Here is an 11,621-nt window from a genome sequence, read left to right as displayed (position 1 = left end):
CCTGCTGAATTCACGGACCCTTTTGTCCCAGTGCCACCCCTCACCTGTGTTCTTGAGATGAAGTTATTTTATACTTTAAGAAGAGTTTGAACCTGGTTACTCAGGAGTGATGTTTTGCACATGCATGGCTTAGATGTGAGATTTTTGTAAAAGACGATGTTACTGAAACATTTCAAAACGGGCTTGTTTCAACTGAAGTTACTGCTCTTGGATATATGTAAAAGCTCGGGAGTAAATTTTAGAATAATTTGTGAAAGGCCAAAGCTTTCACGATAACGAACTGAGCCAAAAGCCAGTTAAGACTTGGATCTCAGCACCAGTAAGAAGATGGTGAGGCAGCTTAGCAGAAGGTAAGAAGCCAGAGTCAAGTCACGGTCTTCATCACCTGTACTTAGGTGATGAAACTTAGGTTTTAGGTATCTCAGTGTCCATGAGGCTGGGAGAATTTTTCTCCAGTAAATCTCCCATTGCCTGCATGTTTTCAGCACTGAAAAACTATCCCAGAGGACAACTACTAAAGAGTGAGCTAAGCATCTGTTTAAACATAGACAACTTAGACTTCTAAGCCCCAAAAGATATGAACTATGAGTGTTGATCTAGTCCTAGATGCATTTCTGCAGCTCAGTATTAGGTGCTTTGAACACTTAAGAGAGGTGAGATTTCATGATCTTCAGTGGTGCCCGTTGGCTAGGGTATTGGTTGGGTATAAGTTCTATTCCTAGTTCCTAATATAGGTCTATGAACCTGCTTTCTGGATCTAAGGCACGGTAAACTAAATTGAAACATCCTTTTATGGATATTGCCCTAATTTCTTGTAAGCTGAAGATCGCGAATGCTGGAGGCTAAAGATAGGCTAAGTAACAAGAAAAGAGTAGAAGGCCAATGAGGCAAAATAACAATGGAATAATTTATGAATATATCTTACCAATCTGGGATATTAAATTAGAAGATTACGTTGATCCTCTTGTCATATCTATAGAAAAAATAATAAATAGTAATAGATTGCAACAGATATGCAAGCAATTAAATGCATAACCTGAATACTGAATAGATTTTATGCTGTGCTGGAAATAATGAGACATTTCAAAATTTTGTACAGATTCACAGTAATTTCACACTGTGAATGTACAAAGCCTCCTTTTACCTCTGTGTGTGTGTGTATATATACACGTGTCAAGCTAAATGCTTTAAATTTCAGCCCTTTCTGAGTCACGTATCTATAAAATGTTTTGCTTTTTAAAGCATTGTCTTAAAATTCTGAATTAGTCAACTTTTCCAAAACTTTAAATTCAGCCTTGAGTTCAGCCTCCAACTTTCCATTTTCAGCAAAAGAAAACTATATTTACTGATTTTCAAACCATTGCTGGGAAAGTTATAATGGAAACATTGTTATCTCTGTGCATAATTATGGGGAGGAAAATTTTGTTGAATATATACATGTATACATGCATACACAAACAATTGGATGCACAACTTCAATGTTGCGTTGTTTTTATGCTATGCTGTCAGTCATGACACCACTCAAAATTTAGTATAATTTAATAAGAACCCAGTTTTTCTTGTATATACATGTGTATACTCACATGTGAAATTTTATCTGGCTATACAATATTACATTATTGCTTGAATATGGCATCTGCTTCACTTGCTAATCATAACTGATGCATATATGCTGTACATATTTGGTACTTGCTCACTCCTCTATGGAAAGCACGATTCTGTCAGTGGTTTAGTGCTGTCATGAAGTGGATGGAAGGATTTAGCAGTCTGCATCTGGTGTGTTTGTGAAGGCTTTCGCAGATGATTTACAGCACTGGTAACAAACAGCTATTTCATATTTTCATTCCCTGGCTTAACAGCATTCTTATTTGGAATGTGAAGTTTCTTAACAAAAATACTTTTCCTTTGATTAAACAGAAAAGAACTTATTCCAAAGAGTGAGAGCTGAAAAAGCATCTCTGTGAGTTGACAGTTTCCAGACTGTTCTCTCTAGTAGCTGTCAACTACTTCGCTCTGTAGCTCTAGCTGCAAGACTAAATTAGACACAGGTGCAGACTATAAAGAACAATGCATCATCTCTGCCTAGCTGTAGTCACTTCTCCTACACAAGAACAGAGAAGACAGCTAAGATGAAATCCTGGCTTCATCTGAAGTTCGTAGGAAATCTCCCATTGAATGCAGCAAGGCCTGAATTTTACCCAAATGTTCTGGGTAAAACTGAACTACAGTAATAGAAGTAAGTCAGTCTTCATCTACTGTTAAATCTTTGTCTAGAGAGTAGGTCTAACATTAAAACCCTTTGAAACTATGTCCAGAAAATGTGAAGAGGCAAAAAAGGGAGTCTATTAGAATTCATACAATTCCCTAGTGGTGTGGGTTCCATCTGGCGATACTAACAGAGAAAGTCAAGCCATAGAGGCAGGCCTTGCTTACCAATTAATTTTCATTCCTGAGATCAAGAGGTTACTTTTGTATCTTTTTTCAGTTAGGCAAAATTAGTTTCCTTGGTTTAGAATTTATAGTTGTTTTCCCAAATTAGCTGTAGCCACTGATGGCTTGCTTTAGATATCAGATGTAGAGAGAGTCTGGCTTGTTTTCTTCTGCTGTATATCAGTTTTGAACAAATAGAAGTACTGATTTCCATGGAGCCACTCTAATTCAGTATAACAAATCTTTGTAATACCAGAAAGTGCTTCTCTTGTATGGAATCGATTGGGAGCAATATAAATAAAATAAAAATGGAAATGCACAGCTGTTCCTTTGTTGACTTGAACCCTAAATTTGTCCCCTATTTTAATCCAAGTTGATTTAAAAAATGGATCCACCAATAAGATACCAAGGTTCTAATGTAAACTGTCTTATCTCCTGGTTCTTCCTAAACTGGCTTTCAGTCATAATTTCTTTCTTTGCATCTAATGATTATTAGAATATCAATCTCTTCCTTCTGCACTATTATAAAATAGGCAAGAGTCAAAGCTAAATTTTGGTCTACAAATGGTGTTTATAATAGATTTTCTACCCCAGAAGAATGTATAATTACTGCCTTTTTAGTTAAGGGTTGAAAGGTTTTTGTTCTCTGTTTGTATGACAACTTCTTTCAAGAAATTAACAACGACTCCATTAGCTTTCTTAGTATCTGTTCAGACCCCTCTGTCTCTGTGTTATTCTATGCTGTTTGCAGTGTTACGCTGAACTAAAACAGCAAGTAAGGATAAAGTCATTATTCATTTTTGTAAGAAATAATGACATCGAGGTAAGGAGGTTCTTGCCATCTGATTGCTCACTGTAAGGTTGACCTTACAGCCTGTAGCTACTTGGAAGTACATTTCTTGAAGATCGTTATTGCAGCCGTAAAACCTATATAATTTTTTTTTTTGAAGGAACATAGAAGATAAGAAAAACAAGTACTCTGCTGAGTGGTACTGCATATTCACATTCGTATATGTGTTACAGTATAAATGCTCAGAGAGTATAAGGGCCATAAGTGATGGCATCTGTAATTTCTTATGCCAAACTCCATCTGTTTTCAGTAGTTTGTAAGTCCACCATTCTTTAATAATTTGGGCAGAAATTTCTCATGCTGAATTCCTGCCTCAGGCTGAAGACTTCTTTTGAAAACTTGAACAAAAATAGCTTAGCCACTTTTCAGAAAAGAAAAAAGAGTGTTTTACTCAGGAGCAGCTATAACCCTTATGTGACTGGGAAGGCTACACAACTGAGCAGCCACATCACAGGAGGGAAATGCTTACTACCTTCCTTGGTGCTATTGGAGAGCTGAGGGGAGACTAAAGAAGATTAAAACCTCTGTCCTGCCTGATAAATGATCTGCATCTGGTTTTACCCACATGAAAACAGTTCTTAAACTAGGAGCTTCACCGTTCCCGTGCTTTAGAACCAGGACTAGAATTCTGCTAAGAGAGTCATTCTGGTTTCAGAAAGATGCTTTTTGATTACCCCAATTTTTTGCTCAATCACGAGCTTCTGGAAACTGGGCAAATGTATTATAGTTTAACAGCTAACTCATCATACTCTGTTTGTATGAAGTATGACCTAGGATAAGACTGCATGGGTTGAGCCAGACTTCCCCCTCTTATTTCCTCCTTCAAGGCCAGGAGGCACTATAGACAAAGACACTCTGATGTGCTTTCAGTGCTCCTCCTTTCCCCAGGCTGAGGAAGTAGAGGGATGAGGAGCCAAGCCTGAAAGGACAGTTAGAAAATGGTGAATTAAGCACAAGGAACCCAAAGGGGAAGTGGAGGGAGGGCAGGGCGAAGCCACTAGATGGATGTAGGCTGAGAGTAAAAAGCTACATGGACTAAAGTAATGAAGGACGAGGTTAAGACAGGCTGAAAGCACCATGACCGCTATGTTATGCAAGTCCTGGACACCAATGGAACCCCCAGTATTCTGCTGCTGATAGAAATAGTCATGAAACCCACTGAAAATATGCTGACCTGCTTCACTCCTGCTGTTAGTCTGAGTGGTAGCGAGATCTCTGCTGTCCTGCTGATGCTTTATTGGGACTCTGGGGCAGGAGGGTTGCTTCTACTGAATTTCCATGATTGTTATTTCTTTTAACTCTAGAAACCTACAAAATGTTCCAGTAAACTAATATAGCAGTTTAGTGATTTCAGAACTGCGTGAAGTCAAATGTTCAGGAATTAAATAAAAAAGTGGCATTGTTAGGTTATTGAAATTGAACTGCTGTTGATATGAAAATTTTCATACAAAACTAGTGAGATGATCAGAAACTGTGATTTCATTGGCTTCACAGATATTCATAGCCTGATAAAGCCTAGCGTGCATTAACAATGTGTATGTAGGAGCTAATGGAGTTAGGGAACACATAGCATACCATTAACACTAGAAAAGACAATGACCCCTTCAAGAAGAGAGAGACAGAAAATCCACGCATCAGTTGTTGAAGATGCGTGTTGTCGTGTTGAAGAGGACAGCACCTGGGCAGTGACTACTTCAATCTGAGGAACTCGGGAATGTGTGGTTTAGAATCATTGAATTGTTTAGGTTGGAAAAGACCCTGGGCAGCCTGTTTCAGTGCTTGACAACCCTTTCAGTGAAGAAATTTTTCCTAATATCCAATCTAAGCCTCCCCTGGCGCAACTTGAGGCCATTTCCTCTTGTCCTCTCGCTTGTTACTTGGGAGAAGAGACCGACACCCACTTCACTACAACCTCCTTTCGGGTAGCTGTGGAGAGCGAGAAGGTCTCCCCTCAGCCTCCTTTTCTCCAGGCTAAACAACCCCAGTTCCCTCAGCCGCTCCCCATGAGACTTGTTCTCCAGACCCCTCACCAGCCTCGTTGCCCTTCTCTGGACACCCTCTAACACCTCAACGTCCTTCTTGTAGTGAGAGGCCCAAACCTGAACACAGTATTCGAGGTGCGGCCTCACCAGTGCCGAGTACAGGGGCACGATCACTTCCCTAGTTCTGCTGGCCACACTGTTTCTGACACAAATTAATTGCCAGTGTACGGTATCAGCTTATTTGTGGCTTATTTGATTTAGCTGTACTTGCATCAAGCATATGCTCATTGGCAAAGGTTTCTGCTGTCCTTCCTTGTGTCCTTCATGGTTGTCATGATCCTCTAAAACAACTCTTGTATGCTCTTCGCCCACCCCAACGCTGATGTAAAATATCTGCTGAATATATTTCACTGGTTCGTATTTAGTGTTTCACTTTATAACTGGGGTGGGCTAGTAGAGTGGATGGGTAGTATCTTGGTAAAACGTTGTAGTTCCATCCCAGTCCCATGTGCGCATACCCTAAAGCTTTTCCAGACTCAGCCCACAACTCAAAGGCAGCCACAAAATGTTAGTGGAGCTGTTGCATTAAGAGTTAAGCAAAATATCTGATCAAAGTTTACCTGAAATCTTTATCCGTTTTCTGTTGAAATGGTAGGTTTCCTTTTTTCTTAAGTTATAAACACGCTGGCTTTTCCTAACGTTTATGTCTTAATGGATTGCATTTTGCTATCTACAGAATATTGCACAGAATAATCTCTAAAGGGTCACTGGCAGCGTGTGCTGGTGACACAACATTATCAGTAAAATGCCAAAGTTCCTGAAGACAGGATTAATAATTCAGTGTCATCCCTGTTAAGTGCAGGCTAATTCCTTGTATCACAAAGGTTATTTAAATTTCAGTAAATTGTGGGGCAATCTCACAAGCTCATGTTTGCTGTTAACAAACAAAACTTAACTTCACTCTAGCTGCGGAACTTGCAACATTAGTTCAGTAGGGCCTGAGGCCATTTGTGGGGCTTACACAATCTCAAAAGATGAAAATACATATTGCCTCATTCCTGAACCTTTGAACTCTCTGTAGGCATTACTTTCACGAAAAATCATCAACCTGCCTGGCTGGCCATGGGGTAGAGCTGTGGGTGACACACGGTGAAAGATTTAGCCCAGAACGAAGGCTGAGGTGAGCACCCAACATTTAGACACTAATATCCTAAATCCTTGCTTAAGGGAGCTGCCAGTGAATCCCCTGCTGGCATATGTTCTAGGTCCGTCTAACAGAAGAGTTCATAATCAGCAGCCTGACGCCTCGACCTTGTCAATGTAAATAAAATACACAAAATTGTGCCTTCTGTGCTGTCATCTGTGGGAAGAGGCGTTATGGCCTGCACATCACGACTGCATTAGCATTGCATGAACACCGAGTGAAAACCTTCACAGGCTGTGCATGCACGAAAGTGCAGATTTAAAATAGCTCTAAATGACCTGGTCTGAGATTTGAAATTTCACACAGAGTTGCACTGATATAATCTCTTGTGTTTAATATAAATTAGAAAGAATGAGATTATTTTTTTCTGGGAATTTTAAACTGAAAATTGATTAAATCTGTATTTAAAGAATTACCTAAAAAATCTTTAAGAAATAAAAAACCCCAAACCAGCTGTCATGAGGCCATGATGGGATTTTCCTTCTAAAAGAAAAGACCTTGAAAATGTTTGATACTCATCTCTCATAAAGTCCATATCTGAAGTGAAATACAATCTTTATATTCTCAGGACAAGACTATTTAACACAGGTCCTCCAGGGAAACTCCGACTTGATTAGAATTCTCTTAGTGTTTTCAGTAGAGCAGCATTGTCGTTTACAAACTAGACAAAGACAAACCTTATACAATCTGATTGTTGTTTCAGCTGTTTGTTTTGCTTCTCCATTATGTTCAGATGAAACAGTTCAAATTGAAAATTAGAAACATCAACTGCACTAAGTGAGGATAGATTCCAAAAGAAGAGGCAGGAGACACAAAAACCTCTTTCTTTTTAGGTAAACCAGAATTTCAGCGTCTGTGAGTATGCAACTTACTTTCACCTGCTCTCTTTGATGTACTGTAGCTAACTATATAATTTTATCAGACAGTCTGTCTGGAAAGATTCAATTTTATGACAAGTGAATGAAATGTGAAAATGGTAATTATGAGAAGATTAAAGTAATGCAGTACATGTTTAGTTCATACATTAGGAGGTAGGGTTTTTTTCTTTCTTTTAAAAGTGGCTGTAGGGTTTTTGCTTATTAAAGTAAACACTTTTAAAGCCCCCAGTGGAGCATCTTAAATAATAAAAGATCTCAAATTCTTCTGAATATCCTTTCAGAATTGAAATACGGTATCTCTCTGTGTTGGAAGGAGTAACCCAGCCCATCTCGACTTTCACTTGCTGTCCTGAACAATGGTCCTTTGCTGTCCTAATATCCTAAATGGATTAATGTTCTAAGAATGCTTAAATAGGATTGTGGAGCTTTCATTTACACTGGGGACACTCTTCTTCATTCACAATTCCTTTCTCAGTGTTCAACATCGGTTTTGTCTGAAGGTCAATTTAAGGACATCTTAAAAACCTTGCCTTCATTTCTACTTTTATTTTATTACTTCATAGTATGCTGAAGTAGTTCAAGAGCACTGCAAAACATGTCAGATGCAGTTTTGTCTTCAAAAGCTCAGATTTTAAGGGCTTAACCCAGTTTGCATGCAACTAGTCAGTCATACTTTGATTTCAAAGAATGAGTACAGTTATTCAAGTGGGTAGGCGTTAGCAGAATTGGTCCATGCAGAGCAATAAATTAGTTCATGGGAGGGAAGATTTTTTTTTTAAGACTTGAGTGTGCTTGGCTTTGATTTATATTGCACAAAGAGTGGCTGACAGCCCAAACACCGTTTTGTTGTGTGGTATGGAAGCAGGCAGTACAGTTGGTAACAAGGGGAAGGTACTAATGCCCTTTTACACTATTTGCCATGCCAGATCAACACCTGAAATCCCTTCCTAGGTAGACATACGAAGGGGAGTGGGAATAGGTATGAGCTCCTCTCTCCACTCTCTGAGCTGGTGCAAGATGAATCAGCTCACTGCCATGCGAGGCGACACATCCAAGTAAAAGCATGCTGGCTCAGTAACTTGGTATGCAGGAACTTAACAGTGAGTTTTATTGTTAACGTTCTTTATTATTATTCCCATTAGTACTAGAAGGGATTTGAAGAAGAGAAGGTGGGAGTCTGGTGAACAGGGAACAAACAACCTGGGTGTCACTTCACAAGCAGTTATGGAGTGCAGGTCACAGCATTTATCTAACTTCAGGTTTAATTGTGCAGCTAATTGCTTAATTACAACAGAATCTATTTAATGTCCTACTTGAACAGCAGTGCCATCTGGAATGAGCACAAAAGGCAAGAAAATCAACAGTACAATTTGAATCTATTCACAGGAAAAAACTTGTGCTCTGGAAGAGATGTGCCCCTTCAGACATAGCAGTACCAGTGGTCATGAGCTTTTCCTTCTTCAGATCCGCATTTGTAAACCTGAAACCTTTCCTCTGCCTATAAAATACTGCAGTCACAAAGACGTTTGGCAGCCCATGCTAATACTAATAATATTCAGCAACTGCTGTCAGTTCTTATCACTTCCTTCCATTCCCACCTTCTGCTTGCTGAGTCCACTTCTTTGGCTGCCCTGCCTTTGTAGCATAAGGCCTTTGGGGCAGGAAATAGCCTTTTTTTGTGGTTTATAGGTGTTAAACATAGAAGGGCTCTGATCCACCACAGAAACTCTTAAGATCATAATACAGCTAATACAAATAAGCCCAAGACAGATTCTATGTTTGTTATAATTAAATATTTTTTTCCTCAAATTACAGAGGGATCCTTTGAAAAATAGAGTAGGGCTTGTTATCTTTTATCCATCAAGCACTAGAATATTTCTATGTCACTGAAAGATTATACTTGCTGGAGGCTTAGAAAAGGCATTCCATATTTGTGACATGATTTAACTGTGCCTAGCTTTACTGTTTCACCAGGTCCTAATTTAGACCACTGAAAAGGCTGCTGTACACAGACCTCCATTTTGAGCCAGTCCCTGAACTGATTTGGGAGACAAAAGAATGACTGAAAACCAATACGGTATAATTATATTTCTTTTAAGTGAGAAGAGGATTGAGAATACTTTGCGCGAACTGTAGCCCAGACAGCTGATACCTGGGGCAATAGGAACAAATATAAGCTTGAAAGATGTAGTCATCAGGGATGGAATAGAGGCATTGCTGTGTATAGATTATTCAATTATAATAATAACATTGTAGCCACACAGTACAAGTGAAGAAAAAAGAAAAATTCAAGATTAAAGACTGCTGACACACGGAAGGGGTAATCCACTAGAGGGAGACAAACTGAAGAAACATTGCACTGAGATCACCAAAAAAATGAAGTGGAAGAAATAGGAGGAGTATGTACAATTAAACACAGTAACCCCTATTTTTTTTAATGAGTAATTTACTCAGCATTTTTATTTTTCTTACTTCCTTGTCAGTATTGGTAAATCTAGATTTTAATTTTCATTTCTTGCTGACTGTGTTAGCTCAGGCAAAATGTTGCCGCTAAAAATATGACATCTGTATTTCACAAACACTATTTCTTGGTACTGGAAGGATTTCTCATTATTAACAAGTCCATGTGAAAATGCCATTGTTTAGTTTCCTACTGTTTTTTGACAGAAGGAATGCGTAGTGCAAAATATGTTTAATGATAGCAGTATTTCAGATTGCTTTTATAGCTCCAGGGTTTTGTAAACAATTATTTAGCAATCTTTTAATTCAACAAGATTGACCAACATACAAAGTCTTCCTGACGAATAGGCAAAATAAAGGATTTTAGTACAAGACTGGCCAACACATAAAGCTGTGGTGGATTGACGCTGGCCAACAGCCCGTACCCACACAGATGCTTGCTCATTCCCCGTCTCATGCGAGAGGGGTGTAAGTGAGCGGCTGTGTGGGTGTTTGGCTGTTGGTTGGGGTCAACTCACCACAGTCCTTCCAGACCCAATAAAAAAGTCTTCCTCATCTCAACAAAGTTCTTGATGCTTTATTTGGTAACAGTTTATATCCTGGGTTGTCTTGAATTGCTCTAACCTTTGAGCAGTCAACAGAAGGTCCACCTTATAGTCAGAGAAAAAAAAATAGACACCCTGAAAGGGAAATTCATCTTGACCTAAGGCAGCTATCTGTGTTCACACTAATTGTTCTCTTGAAACATCTATTTTTTTCTAATGGGAACTTTGCCTCACTAGCTCAGGTCTGAGTGGGTTACTTCAGACACCCAAAGGCAGGTGAGACAAAGCCAGCTAACTACTTACCTCTTTATCTGATTTGAATTGCTCCTTTTTGTATGCCTTTTGAAACCTCTTCACTGGTGTCAATAGACATGTCCTGTATTTTAGTTCAGTTGTGTCCCCCTTTATCCCAGAATTAAAGATTATCCCCTACTTTTGCTTTTTACATGCTCAGTATTTTTTCTGTGTTCTGACGCTATTTTTAATAATATGTACCCCTTTCTTTAGTAGCAGCTATTAATTATATTAGTTGTTGCCTGCTGTACTGATTAAGCTGTAGGCTGAGTAGGCCTAGCAAAAGAAGAAAAAGCTAAAACTTCATCTGAGACCTGAGCTAAATTGTCCAATGGCTCGTATGCTTACTTCCCCATTTCATAGCTAATCACCATATGTAGCCCAAAGTATTTGCACTCCTCTTTCTTTGCTGATCCAAAGGGTATTTTTTGTTGAGGAACAGAAGGAAAATTTTCCTTACTTTCTTGTCAGGACAAGACACAGACACTGTCCCACTTCTACCCAAGGAAATCTAATAAAAATCTGTCTCATTGTTTGTAACTCTTTTACAGCGTTTGTTTTCATTGGGGTTTTTTGGCACAACTGGAAGCCCTGAAGTTTTGAAGAATTGGAACTGTGCTCAGGAGAAGGAGTTCAGCAAAACCACTGCGTGACTAAATATGCCCTCCTGTGTTTTATACCCGTCCTTCTCTCCTTCCTTCCTTCTCTCTTTACTTCTTCCCTCCTTTGTCCCATCTCCCTTTCCTCCTTCATTCCTTCTCTCCTTCATTCTTCCTTTTTTTCTTACCTTCTCGCCCAAGCCTTTTAATCTGCCAACTGTTTTTTAACAGATGTTTCCCACATAACCACACAACTTCTCATTCTCCTACTTTTCTTTATACAACCTCTGTTTCTCCTGCTGGACTGTATTATCGTTGCTACTCATGCATTGCACATTAGCGATCCCACATCCAAATCTAGTCAGTAGAGGTTAGATTC

This window comes from Pygoscelis adeliae, unplaced genomic scaffold (assembly GCF_000699105.1).
Source record: "Pygoscelis adeliae isolate BGI_AS28 unplaced genomic scaffold, ASM69910v1 Scaffold74, whole genome shotgun sequence".
In the NCBI taxonomy this organism is placed as follows: Eukaryota; Metazoa; Chordata; class Aves; order Sphenisciformes; family Spheniscidae; genus Pygoscelis; species Pygoscelis adeliae.
The sequence above is the reverse complement of the archived record's forward strand: the minus strand, read 5'-3'. Positions refer to the sequence as shown.